The following is a 27,457-nucleotide window of genomic DNA, read 5'->3' as shown; positions in this document are numbered from 1 at the left end:
CGTATCCCTGAAGTAATCATGACGTATCCCGGAAGTAATCATGGCATATCCCGGAAGTAATTATGGCGTATCCCTGAGGCAATCATGACGTATCCCTGAAGTAATCTTGACGTAGCCTTAACGTACCTTTTAGGTAGTCCTGATGTAGCCGTAATACAGCCTTGACGTAGCCTCAAATCCCCCTGACACAGCAGTGTTGGCCTCGTGTCTGGGTCACTGGATCCCCTCTCCGTCAACAACAGCTTCCGTTATCCTAAGCGAAGACGTGTGTTGTCGGTGCCGTCGTGAGGGCGGACAAAGGCGCCGGTCCCATTACGGACTACTCACTGCCAGGAGAACCTTGCTACAATGTCGTTTTTGGCTTTCATAGGGCCATTTTCGGGAGAGCAGTGCCACTCATGCCAGCTGGCACCCATTTTCAGAAGCGTAGTGCCGTTAAAGAAGGCATGGTGAGATTTCTGTGAAGCCTCGTGCCGTTGGTAGTAAATGAAGACTGCACTAGTCAGTACGAAGTTCTTTTATTAAAGTTTTACCTTCGAGGAAGGTGCCTTGATATCTGTGAAGGGCTCTTGATTCAAGGCATTAGTTACCTTCGAATGTAATTGTATGACTCTTATTTCTTATTAGTGGGTTTAGCGCTTAGTCGTGATTATAATACTGTTGCTACTACTACTACTGAAAATAATTAAAATAATGCAAATAATTAATTATGGTAATATAAATACAAGTAATACAGATATATAATTGACGATAAATGTAAATAATATGAATAATAATATCAATATTAATATGAAAAATATTTTTGGAAGGAATTGTCACTAAGGAAAATACGAAGTCGTGGACAAAAGCTGGAACAATTCAGTTGCCTACAATATAATTCTGTTTTGTGTAATTTCTGTTATCTCTGGGAATATCAAAAGTGTGAAATATATTTTACGGGTGAAATAGCCCCTATTTTTTTGGGGGGGGGAAGGGGAGCGGGGAGTGGAGGGACTGGACTGCACTGTGCCAGCATCGTGTTATTTTGGCCTGGACAATATCCATTTCGCCGGAACAATGTCACTTTGGCCATTTCAGTGTGTTTTTTTTTTTTTTTTTTTTTTTTTTTTTAACAGCCACATTTATGAGGAACACTTTGACATCATTTTTTTTTTCGGTCAGTGTGACGTGGTTCTTATGGTCGACCCGGGATAAGCTTTTATGCATTAATCATTTCCCATAGTTTCTCTTCTTTTTTTTCGGTTAACCAGGTTGCGATACAAAGAATAAAAATGCACAACACCGTGACTGCAACAATACATAAATAACCCGCCCATAGAAAGAAACTTGTTACGACGTTTCGCTCCGACTTGGACCATTGACTAGGCACACACATCACTAAATTTGCTGACGATGCTAAAATTTCGTAAATGTTAAGCTAGAAGATGACGTTGCATCCGCCAATTAAAAATTAACTACCTTGAAATTAATAATTTTTTAATAGTTGCCATCTGCTGTTGACTACAGAGCGATGACGACACAAATATACACGTCACTTGCCATACTCATAACTGCTTTCCTACCAACAAAAGATGAAAACATTGGCCTAGTGAAAACAGCAAATATTTTTTCTAGTTGCAGTAAAAAGATGTAATAATGACCTAGGTATTCTTTAATACGGAGGCAAAGTTGTTATCGAGGTTAGTAAGTAACCTGTATGCCTCCATCTTGGTTACTTTAATAATGAGCAAAGAAAAATCATTCCTTCATAAAACCAGCTCACGCACCAGGCTAGGCTGGGGCTACATCGGTTAGGTTAGGTAAGGTTCGTCAGGAAACAGGACAAATGTTTCCTGACGCGGGTCTTAGTCAGATGATGACCCGCCTTTGGAGCTTTTGGTCATCTGACCGAGGCCTTCCGCTGGCTTACCGGTCCACCCCTTTAAAAATTATGGTCATTTATAACCAGTTATAATGGGGCTACATCATTACCATATATTCAAGAGAACTTGACAGGTAATGATTGCTTTAGACTTGGTGCTGCTAGCACAAGCAGCCTTACTATTGAGGCTATAAGCCAAAAGGACTGGTTTGCGACCAAACTACAGGAGCTGTGATCCCCAGACAGCGTTGTATGATCTTAGTGGGTTTAGAGCTTGGTTTTAGGTTATAATAATGTGATCCCCGGAATTATTAGCAGGGAGATAAGAGGCAAATAAACGCTTTATTAGAGGCATGACATGTGTAGTCAACTAAGTGATATTGACCGTGTACTAAACTATCTATAGAAAGCGTAACCAGACCATTGCTGGAAATATGTAATGTTATTAAAAGCTTTTTTACTGGAATGGACCTGTAAGCCAGTGGAGGGCCTCGGTCAGATGATCAAAAGCTCCAGCTGCGGGTCATCATATAACCAAGACCCACGCCAGGAAACACTTGTTCCGTTTCCTGACGAATCTTTCCTAACCACGGAACGAGTGGGGTTTGAAGCCACGGCGAGCGAGTTCTAAAACTCCAGACCAGCGCGTAAGCCACTGGACCTGGAGTTTTAGTACTTTCAAGGGTTCCAACCCCACCCGTTTTGTTTGCAATCTTGTTATTATGATTTCGTGAGTAACCGAACCAATCTTCATAATATCTATAGAGTTAAATCGAACCAACGATGAAGAACATAAAACAATGAAGGTCTCTTCTCCCACAGCATAATAAACTTAAAGAAGAGTTGACCTTTCAAAGTCTTCGAAGCCAAGATTTAATTTTATTTCTAAATTCACCTCCCCTCAAGGAAGGTTCCTTGATGGTGGTGAGGGGCTCTTGATTTAGGGAATTGGATCTGTGCTCCAGTTCCCCGAATTAAGCCTGAATGCCTTCCACATCCCCCCCCCCAGGCGCTGTATAATCCTCCGGGTTTAGCGCTTCCCCCTTGATTATAATAATCTAAATTCACCTGAAACAAAACATATGTAAGGAACAACTGAAAAACCAAGGACTACTTGTCCACCCAGTGAGCAATATCCACAGTGAGAATATAAATATATTTTGTGAATAAAATATTACAGAAAAGCAATGGAGATTCACGAGTGCTCCGAAGATGTGCGCGTAAACGAACGAAAGCATTCATGTATATCATTTCTTCCACAGTGGCATTTTTCAACATTTAAAGTAGTGCATTGTACAGTAAGGGGTCAGCGTCTGTGAAATGGGAGGCATTGAAATTTGATCCAAGGAAGTGGATCAACAGCCCTTCATCAGCATCAAAGCAAAATAATACATTAATGTAAAAAAAATTACTGTGCCATTTTGAGATTAAAAGTGGAAAAATGACGCCGATGCACTCCATTAATAACATCAACCTTTTAATCTGTAGGGGTAGACGAGTGTTGATAGTTTAAAGCTGATCGGTGGAAGCGTTCTCCACTTACCACATGGGGGTGGAGTTGCGTTATATGTACGAGCAAATATAAATTGTTTCATAAAAACAGGTATAAAAACAGATGGATCAGTAACAGAATCTGGGTAGTTTCTAGGTCAAGAAAATCTAATTCTAGGTGTAATATACCGACCTCCAGGCTTGGATCACGACAGTGGGAGACTTCTTTGGGGCGAAATTAATGTATCTAGAAGCCCTAACAATGTAGTAATAATAGGGGATTTTAATATTAGTCAAATTAACTGAACTTAACTGAATCTTAACTGAATCTTGAGATCACTTGCAAGTATGGCGCAAATGATCACAAATCCATTATTTTTAATAATACCTGGGAGTACCAGAATAAGGATAATACGGTAAAAATCCCCGATTTTCTTTCTGCCGATTATATTGGACTTAGGGAACACCTGTCTAATCTCGATTGGGGTAATCTAGCTAATGCGTTTATTGATGTACAACATGCTCAGAGTATATATATTCCCACGAGAGAAATTAGGTCAAATTATTATTTGACCTAATTTCTCTCTGGGGAATATATACATATACTCTGAGCACGTTGCACATTAATAAGAAAAAAAATCATAAAGGCAGATCCCTTCGTAATCGTAAGTATGATCATCGTCAATAAAATCATTAACTAGTTAACCCAAGTGGGTTAACAGGAGGCTAAAGCATCTATAAGGGTAAAAAAGAGGAATTTATAGGCGCATCAAAAGAGGAGAGGTTAACCTTAATGACCAATATGTTCAGTTTAAGGAGAAATATAAGAGGATTAGAAAGGCTAAACGTGACTATGAAATGAGTTACTAATGAATCAAAGACTAATCCAAAAGGGTTCTTTCAAGTGTATAGGACGAAGGTGAAGGAAAAAGTATGACCTCTGAAAATTGGGAATGGACAGCTGACGGATAACGAATTGGAAATATATTTTCTATTTAATTATTTTTGTCAGTCTTTACACAAGAAGACGTAAATGAGATTCCAGAAATTAACAATTATTCAGTTCCTGAAGACTTCAGATTAACTAATATTATTGTCACGAAGGACATGGTTATCAGATAAACTGAAACAAAATAAGTCCCCGGGACCCGAAGAGTTGTTTTCCAGGGTACTTAAAGAACGCAAGATAGAACTTAGTCAGCCATTAACGAGCGTGTTTAATGCCTCCATCCTTACTGGTGTTGTGCCAGAGTTGTGGAAGATAGCTAATGTAGTTCCTATATTCAAGTCAGGGGATAAGTCCACTCCATCAAATTACCATCCAATAAGCCTGACGTCTACAGTAAGCAAATTATTAGAATCAATTAGAGTTGATATTATTAGAAGTCGCCTTGAAGAGCATAATATGATTAATGAATCTCAGCATGGGTTCACGAGAGGGCGTTCCTGTCTGACAAATTTACTGACGTTCTTCAATAAAACATTTGAGGCAGTAGACAGTAATAAAAAATATGATATTGTTTATTTAGATTTCAGTAAAGCCTTCGATAGAGCATGTCACAAGAAACTCTTAAGAAAAGTGGTTAAGAGCTGTTATCCTACCTAAGCTCATTTCAAAGCCCAGCCCTATCTACAGTATACTATGATCCACAGGATGCGACCCACAAAAGTCGACTAACACCCAGGTGAGCAGTGACAGCAGGTGTAAGGAAACATGTCCAATGTTTCCACCCATGCCGGAGATCAAACCACGGAAACTCAGTATGCGAGTTGAGTGAGCTACCAACGGAGCATAAACCAACACATACACATGTTGAATTTAATGATTCGATTGGTTTCACCCCAGTTGCCTTTCTCATTGTTCTTTTTTTTTTTTTTTTTTTTTTAAATAAACACAAATGCAGTATAATGCGATCCTTTATTGAGCACGTTTCGCCCACACAGCGGGTTTTATCAAGTCACAAACAGATCTACCTAGGCAAAGAATACATAAATATATATAGGGTGGAGAATCAGCTGGAGTATGTTGGAAAGCTTGAAATTTCCATCGTGTCGGTATTTTATACCATTTATCTCTTCCGTGATTATTTTTTTACAGGCAAAATGTGCATGTGAATAGAGAAATAATGAGAACCGTGATGTGACCAGTTCTGGATTATAGCAATCAGTGAGAGACGCAAGGAGTCAGTCTCGTCAATCTGCTTGATTGCTATCGGTCGTGCTCTGTTATTACTACTGGCCTTTTACAGTAACTCTTCCACGTTCTACTCTGCTTACACCAACTACAGTAAAAATAAGTGTGGCATATCCCAAGTGGCAGAGACACTATGATTAAAAAACCTGAGTCTATCAGCAGTGAATAAAAAACTGATATCTATTTCCACTCTCGTATATGAAAATAATTGTATTTAATAGTGCAAAGAGCACGTTTACAATTGTACCAAACTGATAATACAGTTTTATAATTGATAAGTGGTACTCCCTCTCAAGAACATAGCTAAAATTGATCTCCTAGAACACTTGTAAGGATGAAGACGGGGGTTATGTATAGTCCTTATGTTCTTATAACATTAGGAAGGTTTATTTTTTGTAAAATTTAAACTGCGTTTAGTTATTCATTATATTTATGCATGTCTGAAACGAGATATGACAGACTTAAGAATAAGTATCTATAGGCATTATGTTAGGAATATGTGATATGTATATTATAAAGTATATTCTGTTATACTTTAATGTAGGTGAGAGTGGAGTAGAAAGACTTTACACGTATGAGCTCTCGCACCAAAGCTGCCACAGCCAGCTCAGGAACGGTACCTGTATTTACTCTGTTGGCTGATGTGTGGTAACGTAGTCATACATCATACGTCATTCTACATAAAAAGTTTTAAGCCAGTGAGAGCTGTCGTCTTGTGGTGATAATCAGTAATTTGAGTTTCCTCTAGCGAAACAAGTAGTTGCTAGCTGAGAGCTGGATGGGGAGAGTTGTGAGGGAGGTGTTGGTGACTTCTTAGAGATGCAGGAAGAGTTCCAGTCTCTGATTATGCGTCTGTCTCCGCTTAAGTTCAATTTTAATTCTACTCTACCGAACTACCTGGAATTTACCTTGTTATAATGTTTATTTGTGAGTGTTTGTGTGGCACTATTTATACCTGTTTATCAGTGAGAAAAGCGTGAAGTGACACTTTCAATAGTGAGACAAGCATCTAGTGTCAGTGTTTCTCGACACTAACATGTCTAACGGGGCATTTTACGAATTTCTAATTATTTTCTCCCTCTTCTTAAGTCCTTGTCAGAGATTCAGTAGAAACTTGGGTTTGGCTGAGAGCTTCCTTCTGTAGGCTAGGGATGCAAGAAGGGATAATATGTACATAGACACAATTTCATATATTCTCTCATATTTTCCGGCATATAAGAAGCGCTTTTTCCTGCGCCTTATATGCTTAAGGTCAGTGGCAAGGATAAGCGTTGCTTTACGCTTTAGCGTAAAGAGGGCAATTAGCCCTTCAGTATGATTACTGATTTACCGTCATATTTTTGTCGTGCGTCTTATATGCCGGAAAATACTATAATTATTGAATGTTTGCCTTCTGAATATTTGCTGATAATTAATACTAATCCTTGTTTGTTATATTTTATGCCGTGTGTAAACAATTATTACATGGTCTAGGGGAATCATTTTAATTATAATTAATAATTTTAATTATAATTTTAATTATAATTAACATGTTGAAAATCTCGTCAATTTTCAAGTTGCAGATCTTTAGCTATGACAAAAAGTATTTAATTACATTTAGGTCTGTAGTTTCTATGTTCCTTTGTGATCATTAACATTATTTTAATAACACTGCCCAGTAACTTGCTAAGGTAAAGCAAATGTAGTGTTATTTTAGGTTATCCTGTGATAACCAAAGAAAACCTGCCCTGATTGGCTGATAATTTCAACACTTGTGCATCCTTAGAAGTTTGTTGACGGGGTGTTTAGGCGCCATTTTGTCCCTTTATATCTCAAAATGGTATACATATTATTTTACAGTCTTGCCTTGATGCTGGCGAGGGCCTCTTGATCCGTGGAACTGAGATCGAATCTAAATGTATCACATTCCACAGGAGCTGCATGACCCCTACTAGTATAGCGCTTTCCTTCCAATGAAAATAAAACGTTTGCGAACAGCCTCAACCTTTAATTTGTGATTCATCTTATGCATAACCATCGACGGTCCTAGGCTGCGTAGTTAAAAATTTTGTCGGATTCTGTGCAATACCTTGAGAATGCCTCTTCTGGTCGGCTTTCAACTTTTTATTAATAGTGCTGATGTATTTTTCCTAAGTCTGTTGCGTTAGCTGGATGGATGTTTCCTGGAGTTGTTCGCTGTGAGGAGTTTGTAGGACGCATTTCATGATTTTATGAGTTGGAAGGTTTGCCTGGAGGGAGGTCATTGGAGAATTTAAGCTGGCCTGGCTTCATTGGAGGGTATTTCCTGGCTATGGTTCATTGAAAGGTATTCCCTGGTCTGGGTTCATTGGAGGGTATTCCCTGGCCCGGGTTCATTGGAGGGTATTCCCTGGCCCGGGTTCATTGGAGGGTATTCCCTGGCCCGGGTTCATTGGAGGGTATTCCCTGGCCCGGGTTCATTGGAGGGTATTCCCTGACCCGGGTTCATTGGAGGGTATTCCCTGGCCTGAGTTTATTGGAGGGTATTCCCTGGCCCGGGTTCATTGGAGGGTATTTCCTTTATCAGATTCATTGGAGGGTATTTCCTTTTTCGGATTCATTGGAGGGTATTCCCTGACCCGGGTTCATTGGAGGGTATTCCCGGGTTCATTGGAGGGTATTCCCTGGCCCGGGTTCATTGGAGGGTGTTCCCTGGCCCGGGTTCATTGGAGGGTATTCCCTGGCCCGGGTTCATTGGAGGGCATTCCCTGGCCCGGGTTCATTGGAGGGCATTCCCTGGCCCGGGTTCATTGGAGGGTATTCCCTGGCCCGGGTTCATTGGAGGGTATTCCCTGGCCCGGCTTCATTTGGAGGGTATTCCCTGGCCCGGGTTCGTATGGGTGTATTCGCTTGCCCGGATTCTGAGGTACTCTTACTAGTCACCAGTGTGGGAGTTGGGTCGGAGGCGTTTGTTTGTGTAACTTTCAAATTACGTCCTAACCAAGAAAAATCTCGACTTGCTCTGCAATTTTTATTTTGGAATTCATCGGATTATTTGTTTGCTGAAGGAGTAAAAAAATGTTGCATGTTGCTGAGAGCCCTGACTGCATTCCTGGGAGGTGTTGTGTAAAATGTTGCTGAGAGCCCTAACTGCATTCCTGGGAGGTGCTGTATAAAATATTGCTGAGAGCCCTGACTGCATTTCTGGGAGGTGCTGTATAAAATGTTGTTGAGAGCTCTGACTGCATTCCTGGGAGGTGCTGTGTAAAATGTTGCTGAGAGCCCTGACTGAATTCCTGGGAGGTGCTGTATAAAATGTTGCTGAGAGCTCTGACTGCATTCCTGGGAGGTGCTGTGTAAAATGTTGCTGAGAGCCCTAACTGCATTCCTGGGAGGTGCTGTATAAAATATTGTTGAGAGCCCTGACTGCATTTCTGGGAGGTGCTGTGTAAAATGTTGCTGAGAGCTCTAAACTGCATACCTGGGAGCTGCTTCACTGTGAAAAATAAATGTTGCTTAGAGCTCCTGAATACATTCCTGAGAGCTTCAGCGGAAAATGTTACTGGAAACCCTAACGACATTTTTCTGCACAGAAAATATGCACAGGAAGCCTCTCTCTCAGCGGATATTGACACAAAATTCCAGGTAACTGGTGCGGCGGGGAGACTCGTCGATATCTTCTGTAATGAAGTGGCGCGTCGTTCAACAATTTACAAATTGTTTGTTTACATTTAATTTTACGTTTCTCTTGGTTTTAAGTACGTAGTTTTTTTTATTACATTTGAATTACTTTGGTGTTATTTCTAGATGTCTTATATCTAAAAAATAAAAAAAATAATAAATAAATAAAAAAATGAATGTTGTAAAACGTATTTTAAAAGGTTCGCAAATATTACGAGATTGGCCAAAAAGGCATTTTTACATTTTTTTTTTTTTTAAAGTTTTGATGGCGAAAAGATTCAATGCAGTCTTAATGGCTCTCGTGCAGTCGACAGGCTTGAAGCCTGATTTACCAAACTGAGGATTTCGAGCAATTTGGGATGGAAGTAATCTTATCAGTTAGTGGATGTGATAATAGATTCGCCGAACGTAAGGAAGAAGTTATATGGTAGATGTGCATCGTGAGAGGAAAGACGGGGAGGGGGACTGGAAGACCGGTAACTAGGTGAGATGGGAAGGTAGGAAGAGGCTCATGAATGGAATGGAGGAAGACTGTTAGTGTAGGGGACTGTAGGGGAGAAAGGAAGAGGAGGGAGACTGTGGGACAGCGGGGGCTGAAGAGATAGGAATTGAAGAAAAGGGAGGGAGGAGAAAGGAGGAAAGAAGGGTGCAACGAGGAGGTGTAAATGAAAGAAGAGTCATTACTGACAAGTTTGAAGACACAAATGCATTTAATAATGCCCAACTGATTGCACAATGTTGGTGACGAGCTTCATTGTAGCTAACTTTGTTAGTGTTGATATAAGTCATTTACTCAGCCTGATGCTGGTAGTCCTTATACACTTGTTACCTTCGTGTATTTTTCAGGCTGCAGCAGTGCGGCCTGTAGTCTGAACTATGCCAGTAGTGTAAACAGAATGCTCACTGGGCCAACAAGGTATTCACACGCAAAGCAAGAATTGGCTGAAGTGTTGTCTTCAGGAGTGGCGACTTATCGTGTTCTTGTAGTGAGAGTCGTGTATAATATCCGTACAGTGGGTGGTTACTAGGAGGAAAGTCACTGATAGGCGTACTGCGTTGAGTAGGTATGTTCAGAGTGACCAGATTAACATTTGCACTCGGCCAGCTGGCGTATAGACTATATGCTGGTATGTTACTGGTAAAGTTTTGCATTTTGTTGACATGAAACAGGACATCCCTGAGCCGTGATGATGACGTCGGATCTCCTATGATCTTAGCACAGAAGACTGTGTTTAACTGTACTATTCTTTTATATAAAACAGGAAACTTCAATTCTTCCCTCGAATGATTTTAGTACACAATGGAGCACTAAGAAATTTACCCTCATAGCCTTGTTCTTCATTACTTCCAGTTTGTTAAGCACAGCGTGTGGAAGGTTAATAAAGTGTACCTCAGGGCTTGGCAGTCAGTGAGAGATCTGAAGAGCATTGTGTAAAACAGTTATATATTTTATGTTGATGCCAGTATTCTTTTATAAATGTTTTCTAAGAGGTTTAATTCTCTTAAGTCTGCGGTGTAGGTCACTTACTACATTGCTGTTGATTTCGACTCCAAAATATTTGTATTGTTCATAAAATTCAGTGTCAGTGTTATTGACTTGTGTTGACGTGGGTGAGGTGTTTGTGTTGCATGAATGGTATACAATACCTACGAGATGAAAATTAGACACATATACAACATCTGGGTATCTTTAATGTAAACGTTTCGCCATCCAGTGGCTTTTTCAGTACAAACTCTAGTACGTAATTTGAAGACAGTAGAACTTTATACAGAAGATAAGGTAATCAGTCCCTTAACCTTGGAGTTGGTGTGAAGAACACCGTAGTCGTGAAGAATCAGATTCTTCACGACTCTGTATATAGTTCTACTGTCTCCAAATTATGTCCTAGAATTTATACTGATAAAGCCACTGGATGGCGAAAAGTTTACATTAAAAATACCCAGATGTTGCATGTCTGTTTTAGTGGTGTTGGTATGGTGGTATGAGTGAGGTGCTGCAGGTTAAGTGGTGTGGTAATGTGGGTATGCTGGTGTTGTCGTGGTGGTGTGGAAGTGGCGTGTGTGGGCGACTGACTACACACACACACACATTCATACATAATGCCTAAACAATTCTCCCCAAACAAAAAACCCATCGCAGCAGAGTGGTTCACTGTCCATCAGCCTTTATCAACATCAAACGTCCATTTCACAGGCAGCAGCAACATGAAAAAATACCTTCGATTATTAATCGTTTTGTTACTTTCATAAAATTTCCGGTGAGAGAAAAATGTATACATTTTTCTGGGGTCGCAGTTTGCTCGATTTCATGAAAATTGTCTGTTTTTGTTATATGAATTGCGAATATTCACGTGTTACATATTTCCGCTTTGCTATTTTACATTACTTATGTTTTGTCTCTTCTCACTCTTGGATGTCCTACCTCTAAGCGAAACAAAGCTGAAGGGGGTAGGTGAGTTTCAGTGGGGAGAAATAAATGGGATTAAGTCAGGAGTATCTGAGAGAGTTAGAGCTACGGAAGGGGTAGCAATAATATTGAAGGATCATTTATAAAAGGAGAAGGCATATAAATATATAAATTCAAGGATTATGTGGATTAAAATAAAGGTTGGATGTGGAAAGTTGGTCATAATGAGTATATGCACCTGGAGAAGCGAGGAGTGTAGAAGTGAGAGATTTCAGATGTTAAGCAAGTGTGTAGGAACTTTTGAACCAAGTGGGAGAGCAATTGTGGTAGGGGATCTAAATGCTAAAGTAGGAGAAGCATTTAAAGAAGGTGTAGTAGGTAAGTTTGGGGTGCCAGGTGTAAATGATAATGGGGCCCTTTGATTGAACTTTGTATAGAAAGGGGTTTGGTTATAGGTTATACATATTTCAAGAGAGAGGATAAATAAGTATACAAGATATGATGCAGGACGTATTGACTGTTGGGTAGACTTCAAAACGTATATGTTTATAGAGGGGCGACAGATGTATCAGATCACTTTTAGTTGTAACTACAGTAAGAGTTAGAGTAATGTGAGTATAGTTGTACCAAGGCTCTTATATGGGTGTGAAACATAGGTGGTGAATGTTGCAACAAGAAGGCTGGAGGCAGTGGAGATGTCTTGTCTGAGGGCAATGTGTGGTGTGAATATAATGCAGAGAATTCGTAGTTTGGAAATTAGGAGGAGGTGCGAGATTACCAAAACTATTATCCAGAGGGCTGAGGAGGGTTTGTTGAGGTGGTTTGAACATGTAGAGAAGATGAAACAAAATAGAATGACTTCGAGAGTGCCTAAATATGTAGTGGAGGGAAGTAGATGAATGGTTCAGAGAACTGACAATTTGATATATTAGACACATGTGCAACACTTGGGTCTAATTTATCATTAATGGAAGGAAGGCGGGGTAGAGATCGGCCTAGGAGAGGTTGGAGGGAGGGAGTAAAGGAGGTTTTTGTGTGAGAGGGGCTTGAACTTCCAGCAAGCATGCGTGAATGTGTTAGGAGAGAATGGAGACAAATGGTTTTTAGGACTTTACGTGCTGTTGGAGTGTGAGCAAGGTAACATGAAGGGAGTCAGGGATTTGTGTCCTGGAGATGGGAAGTACAGTGTCTGCACTCTGATGGAGGGGTGTTAATGTTGCAGTTTTATAACTGTTATAACTATAGTGCAAGCATGCCTCTGGTAAAACAGTGATGGAGTGAATGATGGTGAAAGGTTTTTTTTTCGGGCCACCCTACCTTGGTGGGAAATTGATGATGTGTTGATAAAAAAAATAAATGTTCAATTGGCTTTAAGTATATTTTAAAGTGTGAGTCATTGTTTAATGAGGGTCGTGCCTTGTGGATCTTCTTTTAGTTTAGAAGTAACTGCACTATCCCGCCACCCTTCTCTAAATAAAACTTTCATAATGGGAACAAGAGCCAGGTGTGTATCCCTGCAATATTGCATCACATAATGGGTTTTGCACACGAGGTAATGAAATCTGTCAGCCTGAAGCAGACTTGGGTAGAATGAAGATATTTTCACCCATTCCTGACGACAGAGGGTTGGTAATTACCTGGAGGTGTAGGATAGTCACTTTTGTTTAAATTGTCAATGCTGTAAGTTGTTTCTTAACTAATTTCCAAACATAGCCTTAACTAAGATGTACTACAGCTCGCTAACACCCAGTCAGTGCACAAGACACGCGAGCGACACGTAGCAAATAATGATACGTTTTGACATCCAGTGACTTGATTTTTTTAATTCAGAACGAATATGATATACTGGAATATATTGAAATGTTAGGTAATCAGTCCTTCAGCCTTGATAGCAGGTGTTCAGTCTCTCAGCCTTGATCAATCTGAAGCGGAGGCAGGGGGATGGATGCTTACAAAATGGTTCTAGTAAACAAGAGTTCATCCTCCATCGGACTGAACAAGACCCAGGAACTGAACACGTACCTTGGCTGCGCCACTGACTGCCTCGTCTTCCACTGTCTCTAATATGTCATCCCTGAAATGAATTAAAAAATCTATTGGTTGGCGAAACGTTTCTCATAAGAAAGATGTCCATGTGTTACAAGTCTTGTTCATCGACTCCCCGGTACTGTGTACCATTAATAAAATGATACCACAACACTCTGTTAACATCTAGATACCTGTACATGAATGGAGTACAGTACCGACTAGATGAAGAATTAAGATGCATGTACAACATCTGGGTATCTATTTGTAGACGTCTACATATAAACATACCCAGATGTAGCACATGTCTAAATTCTTCACATAGGTGAACACGAGCAGCAAGTGTAAGATCTGCCTGTGTATCTCGCCATGCCTGAGAAAGGTATAATATAGGGATTGAAATACTCTGTGTATACTCAGATATACACACCCCTTGGTGTATATAGCATGTGAGGTGTATTATGGTAGAACTTGTTTATGGATATCGTTATCTTTGGTGGGAAAGCAGGACGGACGTCACCACACGTTGTATAGTCGAGGGAATTCTGAACTCTTAGTTTATCGATATTGTTAGAGGAATGCATCAAGCCCTTGATATAAGATTTTTTCCTTTTCGATGTCTCGTAAGGAAGAGAACTATAGAAAGAATGACGGCCCAAATATTCTTATGTCTTCAGAACCAGACGGTTGGTTAATGGAGTTTGAAGCTAATCGACTGAACGATGGTCATTAAGGCTGCATGTAACATATTTACAACCAGCCAAAAATACTTTAATCCCTAATATTGTGATTAAAGAAAGCTTAGTATACAGTGAGAAACATACATTTCAGTGTATATATCATATTGGGTTAGACACCGTTGGTCAACATAGACGATATTATAAGCAATAGACGATATTCGCGGGTTAGAAACCCGGGATAACCAGAGAAAGTCAGTTACTGTCGCTTATTTCTGTTTGGGTCCTTTTGTTTGGGATCCTTTTGCAACAAGTATAAATAAATATGCCCAGTCTCTCCATCCTACCCAGGATCGAACCCCAGACTTTCCGATGCGAGCCACATTGGTAAGCCGGTAGCTACATCTGCTGGTCTTCTGATGACCCTCTTGAAAACCTAAGAACCTGAATTTGGAAAGGAAACCTCAGACTTTTCGGTCCAACCAGAACCATTATCAAGTCAAGTAGAACAGTGTTAGGAAGCCAAGAAACACAGATGAAAACTAAACTTTTAATGAGACAAATAAAATGCAAAATTATTGTGGAAATTTGTCAGCAGTAAAAAATAAAAGACTGTTCAGTAACTGATCATGTAAATTATTTGAGATGAAACATCAGTCAAGGTCAAAATAATGAAATGACGGAATTTTTTTTCTTTCTCTCTCCCTCCCTCTTCCTCTCCCTCCCTCTTCCTCTCCTTTCCTCTTCCTCTCCTTTCCTCTTCCTCTCCTTTCCTCTTCCTCTCCTTTCCTCTCCCTCTCCTTTCCTCTCCCTCCCTCTTCCTCTCCTTTCCTCTCCCTCCCTCTTCCTCTCCTTTCCTCTCCCTCCCTCTTCCTCTCCTTTCCTCTCCCTCCCTCTTCCTCTCCTTTCCTCTCCCTCCCTCTTCCTCTCCTTTCCTCTCCCTCCCTCTTCCTCTCCCTCCCTCTTCCTCTCCTTTCCTCTCCCTCCCTCTTCCTCTCCTTTCCTCTCCCTCCCTCTTCCTCTCCTTTCCTCTCCCTCTCCTTTCCTCTCCCTCCCTCTTCCTCTCCTTTCCTCTCCCTCCCTCTTCCTCTCCTTTCCTCTCCCTCCCTCTTTCTCTCCTGTCCTCTCCCTCCCTCTTTCTCTCCTGTCCTCTCCCTCCCTCTTCCTCTCCTTTCCTCTCCCTCCCTTTTCCTCTCCTTTCCTCTCCCTCCATGAGAGTATATTGGTAGCAACGCTCTGATATGGGTGTGAAGCATGGGTTGTGAACGTTGTAGCAAGGTGGAGGCTGGAGACAATGGAGATGCATCTGAGGACAATGTGTGATCTAGATATTATACAGAGAAACCGTAGCTTGGAGATTAGGAGGTACGGGGTTAATAAATATCCAAGAGGGCTGAGAAAGGGTTGTTGAGGTAGTTCAGACATTTAGAAAGGATAGAACAAAATAGAATGACTTGGAGGGCGTATAAATCTGTAGTGGAGAGAAGGCGGGGTAGATACAATATTGTTCAGTTTTATCTGTGTTATGTGCATGTTGTTAGATATGCCTTTTCTTTCACACGCTTTGTTTTTACAAATTTATGTTAAGGAAAACGCTTCACTCTGTTTTCAGTTTTATTAATAAAAGCTGTACACTGGAACGCTTCAATAAAAGTTTGTTCTGCAGCCTGTGGTTTCTTCACCACCGTCGGCAGTGCGCCACGTGGATCCAATTCCAGCTCCGCTGGAAGGAAACCTGCAAATCTGCAATAGCTATTGAACCCAGGTTGGAATGCCTGGCGATATCCTGATAGCCATGCTGAAGTCTCGCAGCTCCGGCTAACATTTTTCATTACTTGTGTGAAAACCATCCTGTGTGATGGAGTATGACAGGAACCCCATTCTGCATTTTGGTTGGGGGCTGGAAACCCATTCTGCATTCTTGGGCGAGACATAAAACCCATCATGTGTAATAAAGTGTGACAGCAAACCCATCCTGCAGGAAAACCATCCTGTGTGATGGTTGTGATGCTTAAATCTTACGAAATGCCAGATAGATCTGGGTAGCCACTCAGTGTAGTGTAAGTAATGAGGTTAAATAAGGCAGAGGCAAAACTCAAAAAACTGACTATTTACTAGACTCTTAGACTAGTGCTTCACCAACCTGTCATTTGGCTTTTCAGGTCCTGAGCTCGTTAAGAACAAAAAAGTGTCGTTTGTAAGTGAATTTTCAGGTCATGAGCTCGTTAAGAACAAAAAAAAGTGTCGTTTGTAAATGATTGTATGTTGACCCTCATTGTTACCCAAATTATATACGGCGGTTAAATGGTGGGGAGCGATGTTTGCTATATTTCCATGTCTTACTCCACTACATAGGATAGGTTCAATATTTAGTATTAAAATCTTGTCAGCCTCAGCTTCAAAGCTTCTGCGTGACAGTAAGATATGAAGCATTTCACTAAAGTTCATCCAATACGGCTTCAAAGGTTTCGTTCCAGCAGGGCTGGAATTATTGTTACCTGGAAATAACCGTCTCTCAGCATGACTTATCCCATACACAGGCAAATGAAATTTTTGTGAAGAAATACCCAACAGAGAGGAGCAATAAAAATTATATATGTGACAGCGAAAAAAAAAAGAGTGGGAGAGAAATATGAACTAGATCAGTAATAATGGTAATATTACTGAGAAAATGTTTGGTAAATGGACACAGAAGCAACTAATGTGACGCTTTACTCTAGTAAGCCACAAGAAAATGTAACATTATTTATATAATTGTCCATTTATCTAACATTGTATTTCTTAGATTACATTAACATAATGCTTCAGATTCATTATGTTAGTGTCTAGACAGAGTAAAACTACCTTATAAGCCTATGAATGTATATTGCACAAAACTCACTAAAATCAGCCTAAGCAACATGATCATTACTGCACTTTCTCAGTACTAAGAAACACCCACTATTAATCAACTATTCTAATATGTTGAGAATTACATTAATTTAACAGAAACTCCAAGCTGCTAGGTTAGTTTGGTAGAAGGAAAAATAAACTGTATACCTCGTTAATTCACATATTTTCCATACAAAAATATGAATGTTTTGTATGGAAATATGTGGGTGGGTTGGGAAGATGTCTAGTAAGCGGAATTGATGGTTGGGGATGTGCATCTAGCACAGGGATCGGGGAAATAGGGTAAATTACCCCGAACTGGGTAAAAATGAAAATCTCGGGAGTAATGAAGACTCAAAAACATTTATATAAAATTGCACAAAAATTTATTTAATTGACGAGGCAAATTACGAAATTTAAATTAATTTTCAAACAAATAATTTGTAGTTTCTTAATAAAATTAAAAATCTAATTTATAGGGTAAATTTCATAAGTTGGCAGTGATGTAAAACGGGTAAGGACTGCAACGGCTGGCAACACCGCGAGTGTGAGTGGTGACTCGGAAGCCGGCACGACAACCGCACCTCCCATTGTTGACACACCATCACCAGACTTTTGGCCTAGTATCCTATCTCGCTATCAATAATTGTCTGCTTGCAGTCAGTAGAAACATGTTGTTTTTGTTAGTAGGTTTAAGACTTTTGATGACCAAGGTAAGGTAGTGCTTTGTGATTTGTCATAATTAGGAGTGTACATTGTAAGTACGCATTAAATTTTAATGAAGCACACATTGAATTTCAGAATAATGCAGACCTGTCCATTTTTTGGATGTCAAGAGCTGCAAATACTTTCAAAACTGCAAACGAGGAAGTAATAAATATACTGCCGCCATTTGTAAATACCTATCTTTGCGAACAATGATTTTCCACTCTCGTTAACTTAAAAGCAAAGTCTCTAGAAATTAGTTGAACGCCGAAGACAGTATCCAAATTGCTCTCACATCAAAAAAACTCTAATTTTGATGTATCAAAAATGAAACGACATCATTGCGCTAAAACCTAAAGTGAAAATGTTTTCAATTGAAATTCTTTAGTTCCTTAATGAGATCTTATCTGTTACTATTTATTTCATGCAGTTTATTTCTCATTTTATTTTGTTAATTTTGTGTTTTATAAAGCGTACTTTTCAGTTTGACTATTCTCCAAACAAATGGATTCAATAAACCATTTTGAATTTGAATGCTCCTTGTTTTTTTCCCGTAATCTGTGGACCTTCAAGTCTAGTTGGTAACTTCGCTGTACGCAAATTTGTTTTGGGGTAATACCCGAAAAAGTCCGCCGACCCCCTGATCTAGCAGAATGTGTGGGTTGGTGGATGTCTACTCAGCGGGATGGGTAGGATTGGATGTCCACCTAGGGGACATCCACAACCCATCCATCCTGCAGAATGGGTGGGTTCACGATATTTACCTAGTGAAATGGGCGAGTTGGGCTTTGTCCACCTATGGTAATGGGTTGGTTGAGTATGTGCTAATTATGTGGTGGTAGTATTGACATAGTTGTAGTAGTAGAGTGGTAGTTACCATACGAGTTGTTTATACTTAAAACTGACTTTTGTGTATATTGTATAATCTATTTAATGTATATTACTACACCCAGGATCAAGAGCATCACATTGTGACCAGTGGGTTTGTTATAGTCACATTGTGACCAGTGGGTTTGTTATAGTCACATTGTGACCAGTGGGTTTGTTATAGTCACATTGTGACCAGTGGGTTTGTTATAGTCACATTGTGACCAGTGGGGTTGTTATAGTCACATTGTGACCAGTGGGTTTGTTATAATCACATTGTGACCAGTGGGGTTGTTATAGTCACATTGTGACCAGTGGGTTTGTTATAGTCACATTGTGACCAGTGGGTTTGTTATAGTCACATTGTGACCAGTGGGTTTGTTATAGTCACATTGTGACCAGTGGGTTTGTTATAGTCACATTGTGACCAGTGGGTTTGTTATAGTCACATTGTGACCAGTGGGTTTGTTATAGTCACATTGTGACCAGTGGGTTTGTTATAGTCACATTGTGACCAGTGGGTTTGTTATAGTCACATTGTGACCAGTGGGTTTGTTAGTCACATTGTGACCAGTGGGGTTGTTATAGTCACATTGTGACCAGTGGGTTTGTTATAGTCACATTGTGACCAGTGGGGTTGTTATAGTCACATTGTGACCAGTGGGTTTGTTATAGTCACATTGTGACCAGTGGGTTTGTTAGTCACATTGTGACCAGTGGGGTTGTTATAGTCACATTGTGACCAGTGGGTTTGTTAGTCACATTGTGACCAGTGGGTTTGTTATAGTCACATTGTGACCAGTGGGGTTGTTATAGTCACATTGTGACCTGTGTACTTGTTGCAGTTTTGAACCTGCCAGGTCACGACCAGACAGACCTGTTGCAGTCCTGCATATTTGGACGGGAAATTTCATGACCTGTTATCTATTGTATATTTTATTTTATTCTCCTCGTCATTATTTTTTATGCTGCCATCTATTGTACTGTAATTTTCTTTTATTCAATTCAGTACTATTGTCAGTCCTGCCTGCAAGGTAAAATCGATGAGTTAGTCGTCACATATCAACATCAATGGTAAACTTTGTCATAAACTTAAGCGTTCATCTATTGGTTTTTCGAATGATATAATTTTTTTTTATATATATAATTCATTCCACATTCTCTCATTTAATTTATTTTATATATTCCTGCCCAACAAACTCGTCAATTCAAATAAAAATATTTTTGTTGGGTGTACAGTGTCATATATATTGTGTTCACATAAGTGTCGCACATAGTGTACAGAATGATGCTCGTTACATTTAATTCAGTATTGTACACAAAGCTACGATATTCTGAGCTATTCATCAGCGTTATACGATCCAAAAATGAAATGTGGATATGTTCGAAATTTTGGTGGTGTTACATAAACTAATTTGATGTAGTCTTTGGAATTATTTTTTACATTTTTTTTGGGTATCCCCGAAAGAATCCTATGCTTAATATTAATTAAAACGTCAGCACATAGAGAAATGATTAAAGTAAATGTGGGTAATGGAAACAGCACAACTCGACAACAGGCCACATGAAGGTTAGAGATTTTGTAATTACAATACCGAAAGCGAGAGAGAAAGGTATCTTTGAGTAATTCATGATGATCGATTGTCTCAGGGTGGTATCGTGCATTATTTAGTGAGAAACTCGCATACTAAACTTGGGAAATCCGTTAAATCCTTTAGTTATATGGATGGGAAAATGCTGAAAAAGCTGTTCGCAACATACGCTTTGAAGAAATTAGATTATGAAGCATGGCAGCGGCTGTGTTATATCTGTACCTAAAAGTGTATATTAAATGGAAAATGGGATTTGAAGGTTGAAGACGTAAACAATGGCGTCAGTGATAACAGAAAACGAGATAAACGATTTATGTGCACTGTCAATAAAGATAAAATAAAAAAAAAACTGAATATAAACTGATATAAATGCCTCGCCGATAAGATACTATAAAGGTCATATAAATTGTACAATACAAGAATGGAGTCCAGATGTGCTACCCTGGAAGATTAAGCATTGTGACAAATATAAAAGAAGGAACACTACGAGCATGTCTCTGCTCCTTAGACTACCGAGTCTCAGAATGCTCTGGTACTTAGGGGATACTGAATCACTCTGGAAAATATTGTATTCTGAAGTGCTTAGGAAAATAACACAAGATAGGAGGAACACTGCGGCAGGCCTACTGGCCTATACTAGGCAGGTCATTCTCTAACCCAGACCTTCTAATAAAAAAAACACTTTGGCAATGTTAGGAAACTTTTATTAGGACACCATTAGCTTACCGGGAGATTTACTCATCCATAAAAGTGTAAGGAAAACACATGGTATATAAAGCTGACTGCAGGACAGGTATTGTGTAGGCGAGGTGCACTAAACACTATTACATCACTGGTAATTAACATGTAACTCAATGTTTCAGGTGGGATGGTTTCCGGTACCGCCTGCACGTTACTAACCTGATGGGCGTCACGAGTTACTCAAGGTAAATACCTGAATTTACATTTAGATTTGTTTGGGATTTATTTTCTTTACAAACAATAGGATTTCGGTAATTTTAAGTCGATTAAAAGTGCTGTTATTCGTGTAAAAAAAATCGGACCATTGATTGACTGCGATTTGTTTCGTTAAAAAAGACTGTAATTTGAATAAGTTAACATACTAATACACTTATGATATTAACTTAGTTTCATTAATTTAATTCCTTCTGTTGTGATCGTTGTCCAACAAGAAACATTAAAAACTCGTGATGTAGTGATAATCTGGCACCAGCTGGAAATTACACACGCTGTCTGCTGTGTCTCTTCAAAACATTAAATAAACTGCTTAGCTATATCATTATTGGTCCATACGATGACGATCCAATTCAAGCCTAACAGTATTCACTCTTTATCTCTGCTCCAGTGTTGTTACCTGGACGGATGTTTGACTCGCCTGTAAACCTGTTGCTAAATCGGTATTTCTTAGTACATTTCAGAATCCAATGTATGAGTTTTCTCGTGAATTTTTTTTTTCAGAACCTTGTACCTCTTTATTTATGACTTTCATGTACTCACTACCGTGATTTTCAAAAAAAAAAAAATTGTAAGTTTAGTGTTGTAGGAAGAATCTCGATTCCAGAAATGACTTTCATCTTCATCTGCGTCTCTTCGAGTTCATTTACTTCCGCTGTTTAATACTGCGACAACTACGCTGCATAAGATAAATGAAACCATACAGTACCACCGAAAAAAATGGTTTGTAGTGTGACCTTGTTTCCTGGCCAGGGTGCTTCTTAACCCAAACTGCCTGGCAGGGAGCGACGCTCACTTTTGACCTTTGGTCGAGATTCGCCAAGCAACATCAAAAATTTTGACGAAACGAGCATTACTGATGATCCCGAGGTGAAAGTGATGGTGTTTTGAAAGTGGTGCGAAACACGCTGAACAAATCGTAAACATTGCAAAGTCGTCAGTTTCATTTATTTTTGCTGACATTGCTCTTGGATAAGTCTCAGATTCTTACGTTGTTTTCTAGGTAGAAAGTATTCAGAATACTTGATTGCTTGGAAGGTCGATGGAAGCTCACTATAAACGGTAAAAATCTGGCTGGTTTGATTCTTATTTGTTTATAAACTGGTTCCAACAGGTCTAAATCAAGTTCTTTGACCTCAAACTACTGTGAGGAAGATTCCAAATTATTATTTTTGCAAAGCTGTCGTTCTACGTCTCCTTCCAAGTGGCAAAACTTGCAGAGGAAAATAATATTTAAATAGTGTTACTGACTGCTAATTCCACTGACATGCTACAACCCATAGCTTATGTTGCTTGTGGTCCTCTGAAGTGTAGCGAGATGTTCTAACAGAAAGCAAGATGGTTATGTTGCTTGTGGTCCTCTGAAGTGTAGCGAGATGTTCTAACAGAAAGCAAGATGGTTATGTTGCTTGTGGTCCTCTGAAGTGTAGCGAGATGTTCTAACAGAAAGCAAGATGGTTATGTTGCTTGTGGTCCTCTGAAGTGTAGCGGGATGTTCTAAGAGACAGCAAGATGGGCGATAGGGAAAATTATGACCTTCCATAATAAATGATCCTGAGGCTTCTAAATTTGTTCATTCGGGTCATGGAACATGAGTGGGAACGTCATACTGTTAGGCACTGTGAGGGGCAGACTCATTCCGAAAACACATTCGGTGATTTAATTATTCTATAGAAATATTTACTGAGCATTATCTCGTCTTTTTTTCTACATTTTTTGGTGGCCGCAATAGCGCAAAGCGTTGGGCAATTGAGTGTACTTTCTTAATATTCTATAAAAATAGTAATGTCGAGTTTTTTGTGCTTCACATTTGGTCAGCACATGTGGAAAACGTTTCTTTGATATACATATTTAAAACATTTCTTATGTAATTTTTATTAACCATAAACAATGTGTGTTTTTGAATTCAGTAGACGCACGGCACGACGTGGGTCAGTTTTGTAGCGTTCCATAACAGAATTTTTGGAGGGATTTTCAAATTGTTTTCGCAGTCTGATCTTCAGGTTTCCGCAAGACTTTCGTGTTCCTGAAAAAGTTTTCAACTAGAGATTTTCAGTTTTGGAGGTATAGTAGATTTTAGGTGCTGGCTTCATGGGCTAGAAGAGTACTGTTGAGTGACCACCCTCAACCCTTATGGACTATACCATATACTAAAGACAAATCTTAGATTTTATGTGGCATAAAACTGCAGTCATGAAAAAATAGGGTGGTAAAATAATTAAATGTGCAAAGCATTTGTTAGAAGACGTATATAATTAGTTTCAAAAAACATCGAGAAATACGGTGCACAAAAAGAATCTAACAAGGATATAAAACCTTACTTTTTCCAACTAAAATATTATATTGAAATTAATTATAACAGGTTTAGAAAAAGTACACTTTTCTGTGAATCCTATTGATGCTGCGTGACGTGTACTGAGGATCTGTGCTGCGTGACGTGTACTGAGGATCTGTACTGCGTGACGTGTGCTGAGGATCTGTGCTGCGTGACGTGTACTGAGGATCTGTGCTGCGTGACGTGTACTGAGGATCTATGCTGCGTGACGTGTACCGAGGATCTGTGCTGCGTGACGTGTGCTGAGGATCTGTACTGCGTGACGTGTGCTGAGGATCTGTACTGCGTGACGTGTGCTGAGGATCTGTGCTGCGTGACGTGTGCTGAGGATCTGTACTGCGTGACGTGTGCTGAGGATCTGTGCTGCGTGACGTGTGCTGAGGATCTGTGCTGCGTGACGTGTGCTGAGGATCTGTGCTGCGTGACGTGTGCTGAGGATCTGTGCTGCGTGACGTGTGCTGAGGATCTGTGCTGCGTGACGTGTGCTGAGGATCTGTGCTGCGTGACGTGTGCTGAGGATCTGTGCTGCGTGACGTGTGCTGAGGATCTGTGCTGCGTGACGTGTACTGAGGATCTGTTCTGCGTGACGTGTACTGAGGATCTGTGCTGCGTGACGTGTACTGAGGATCTGTTCTGCGTGACGTGTACTGAGGATCTGTGCTGCGTGACGTGTACTGAGGATCTGTGCTGCGTGACGTGTACTGAGGATCTGTGCTGCGTGACGTGTACTGAGGATCTGTTCTGCGTGACGTGTACTGAGGATCTGTGCTGCGTGACGTGTACTGAGGATCTGTTCTGCGTGACGTGTACTGAGGATCTGTTCTGCGTGACGTGTACTGAGGATCTGTGCTGCGTGACGTGTACTGAGGATCTGTGCTGCGTGACGTGTACTGAGGATCTGTGCTGCGTGACGTGTACTGAGGATCTGTGCTGCGTGACGTGTACTGAGGATCTGTGCTGCGTGACGTGTACTGAGGATCTGTGCTGCGTGACGTGTACTGAGGATCTGTGCTGCGTGACGTGTACCGAGGATCTGTGCTGCGTGACGTGTACCGAGGATCTGTGCTGCGTGACGTGCACTGAGGATCTGTTCTGCGTGACGTGCACTGAGGATCTGTTCTGCGTGACGTGTACTGAGGATCTGTGCTGCCTGACGTGTACTGAGGATCTGTGCTGCGTGACGTGTACTGAGGATCTGTGCTGCGTGACGTGTACTGAGGATCTGTGCTGCGTGACGTGTACCGAGGATCTGTGCTGCGTGACGTGTACCGAGGATCTGTGCTGCCTGACGTGTACTGAGGATCTGTGCTGCGTGACGTGTACTGAGGATCTGTGCTGCGTGACGTGTACCGAGGATCTGTGCTGCGTGACGTGTACCGAGGATCTGTGCTGCGTGACGTGTACTGAGGATCTGTGCTGCGTGACGTGTACCGAGGATCTGTGCTGCGTGACGTGTACCGAGGATCTGTGCTGCGTGACGTGTACCGAGGATCTGTGCTGCGTGACGTGTACTGAGGATCTGTGCTGCCTGACGTGTACTGAGGATCTGTGCTGCCTGACGTGTACTGAGGATCTGTGCTGCCTGACGTGTACTGAGGATCTGTTCTGCGTGACGTGTACTGAGGATCTGTGCTGCGTGACGTGTACTGAGGATCTGTGCTGCGTGACGTGTACTGAGGATCTGTGCTGCCTGACGTGTACTGAGGATCTGTTCTGCGTGACGTGTACTGAGGATCTGTTCTGCGTGACGTGTACCGAGGATCTGTGCTGCCTGACGTGTACTGAGGATCTGTGCTGCGTGACATGTACTGAGGATCTGTGCTGCGTGACGTGTACTGAGGATCTGTTCTGCGTGACGTGTACCGAGGATCTGTGCTGCCTGACGTGTACCGAGGATCTGTGCTGCGTGACGTGTACTGAGGATCTGTGCTGCCTGACGTGTACTGCAGTACAGGTAAAGTTTATATGCTTCGATATAGCTTAATAAAATTTCTCACGAGTCAAAATGTCGTTGTAATAGTCAGATGTTACTGTACCTGTCATCTTCATTCTCTTGTCGGCTCAGCCTCTTCTACACACACACACACACACACACACACACACACACACACACACACACACACACACACACACACACACACACACACACACACACGAGCGTTAAGAAATCAGAGAGAGTGCAAAGGTTTGCGACAAGGTTAGCTTCAGAGCTAAGGGGATTGTCCTACGAAGAAAGGTTAAGGGAAATCGGCCTGGCTACACTGGAGGACAGGAGGGTTACGGGAGACATGATAACGGCGTACAAAATATTGCGTGGAATAGACAGGGTGGACAGAGACAGGATGTTCCAGAGAGGGGACACAGAAGTTGAAGGCCCAGATGAGTCAAAGGGATGTTAGGAAGTATTTCTTCAGTCATAGAGTAGTCACAAATTGGGATAGCCTAGCAAGTGAGGTAGTGGAGGCAGAAACCATACATAGCTTTAAGATTAGGTATGATAAAGCTCGTGGAGCAGGGAGAGAGAGGACCTAGTGAAGAAGCGGGCCCAGGAGCTGTCTCAACCCCTGCAACCACAATTAGGCGAGTACAATTAGGTGAGTACACACACACACACACACACACACACACACACACACACACACACACACACACACACACACACACACACACGTGTGTGTGCATGTGCACATAAATATGTATTCGTATCCATATGAGCTCATCTGCACATTCATACACATGCATACGCACAAACACTCAAGGCCACAATCTGCTCACATTCATACATTCACAAAAGTGTACACACACACACACACACATTCGCACAAGATGTATACACCCAAACATATGCTCACACACAATATGTAAACACACATGTATACTTACAAAAAATAGTGCGTTCCTACATGCATATACATACATGCATACATATGCAATGCATTCATGCGCAAAAGCATGCATGCATGCATACATACGGACATGCATACATACGTATGCAAAATAACCATAAGATTTGACTGATAGCACTAGGCCTTTCGCGTCACAATCAACACATCTTCGGGAGCTTGCAATGTTACAGAAATTAATAGGAAGTCTACGCAGTTGCACATTCGCGGTTATTGCTTACGTACGTATATGAATGCATGTTATATATATATATATATATATATATATATATATATATATATATATATATATATATATATATATATATATAAAATGTATTTTTTGTTAATATTTCCCATAGGAAATATTGTAAATCCAATTAAACCATTCCAGACACCCAAAAATATTAACAAAAAATACATTTTGTAGATAAAATTAGTTTTGCATACAGAAAAGGCACGACTAAATTCGAGGGTCCACTATGTATATATATATATATATATATATATATATATATATATATATATATATATATATATATATATATATATATATATATATATATATATATAATGTCGTGCCGAATATGTAAAACTGGTCAATTAGCAAGAACTCATTTAAAATTAAGTCCTTTCTGAAATTTTCTCTTATACGTTTAAAGATATATTTTTTTCATGAATGTTAATGTAAAAATTTATAATTTTGCACCAAAATAATCTTAGAAAACTTACCTAACCTTATTATAAAAAGCGCAATTTATTTTATCCTAACCCAACTAAATATATTTTAGATTTGTTTACAATAATTTAATATTAAACAAACACATTGAAATATATATTTTTTTCGTTAGGTTCAGAATGATTTTGGCGAAATTATTGCATACACAAATTTTCACTTGTCCTATATGGCAAGATGAGCGTTGCTATTTAAGCCAAGATCGCAAGTTCTGCCTATTC

General features: G+C 40.3%; 1 long non-coding RNA gene across 1 annotated transcript in view; it reads left to right on the top strand.

Moving 5' to 3' along the window:
• The window catches only part of LOC138854408 (uncharacterized), a 398,169-nt gene that overhangs the window by 14,565 nt on the left and 356,147 nt on the right, over positions 1–27,457 (top strand). Inside the window, exon 2 of the long non-coding RNA XR_011393608.1 lies at positions 21,193–21,255. This is a non-coding gene — a long non-coding RNA (uncharacterized lncRNA). The remainder of the gene's footprint in view (positions 1–21,192; positions 21,256–27,457) is intronic.

Source organism: Cherax quadricarinatus, chromosome 58 (assembly GCF_038502225.1).
Source record: "Cherax quadricarinatus isolate ZL_2023a chromosome 58, ASM3850222v1, whole genome shotgun sequence".
NCBI classification, from domain to species: domain Eukaryota; kingdom Metazoa; phylum Arthropoda; class Malacostraca; order Decapoda; family Parastacidae; genus Cherax; species Cherax quadricarinatus.
Note: the sequence above shows the minus strand (reverse complement) of the source record. Positions and strands in the feature narration are given on the sequence as shown.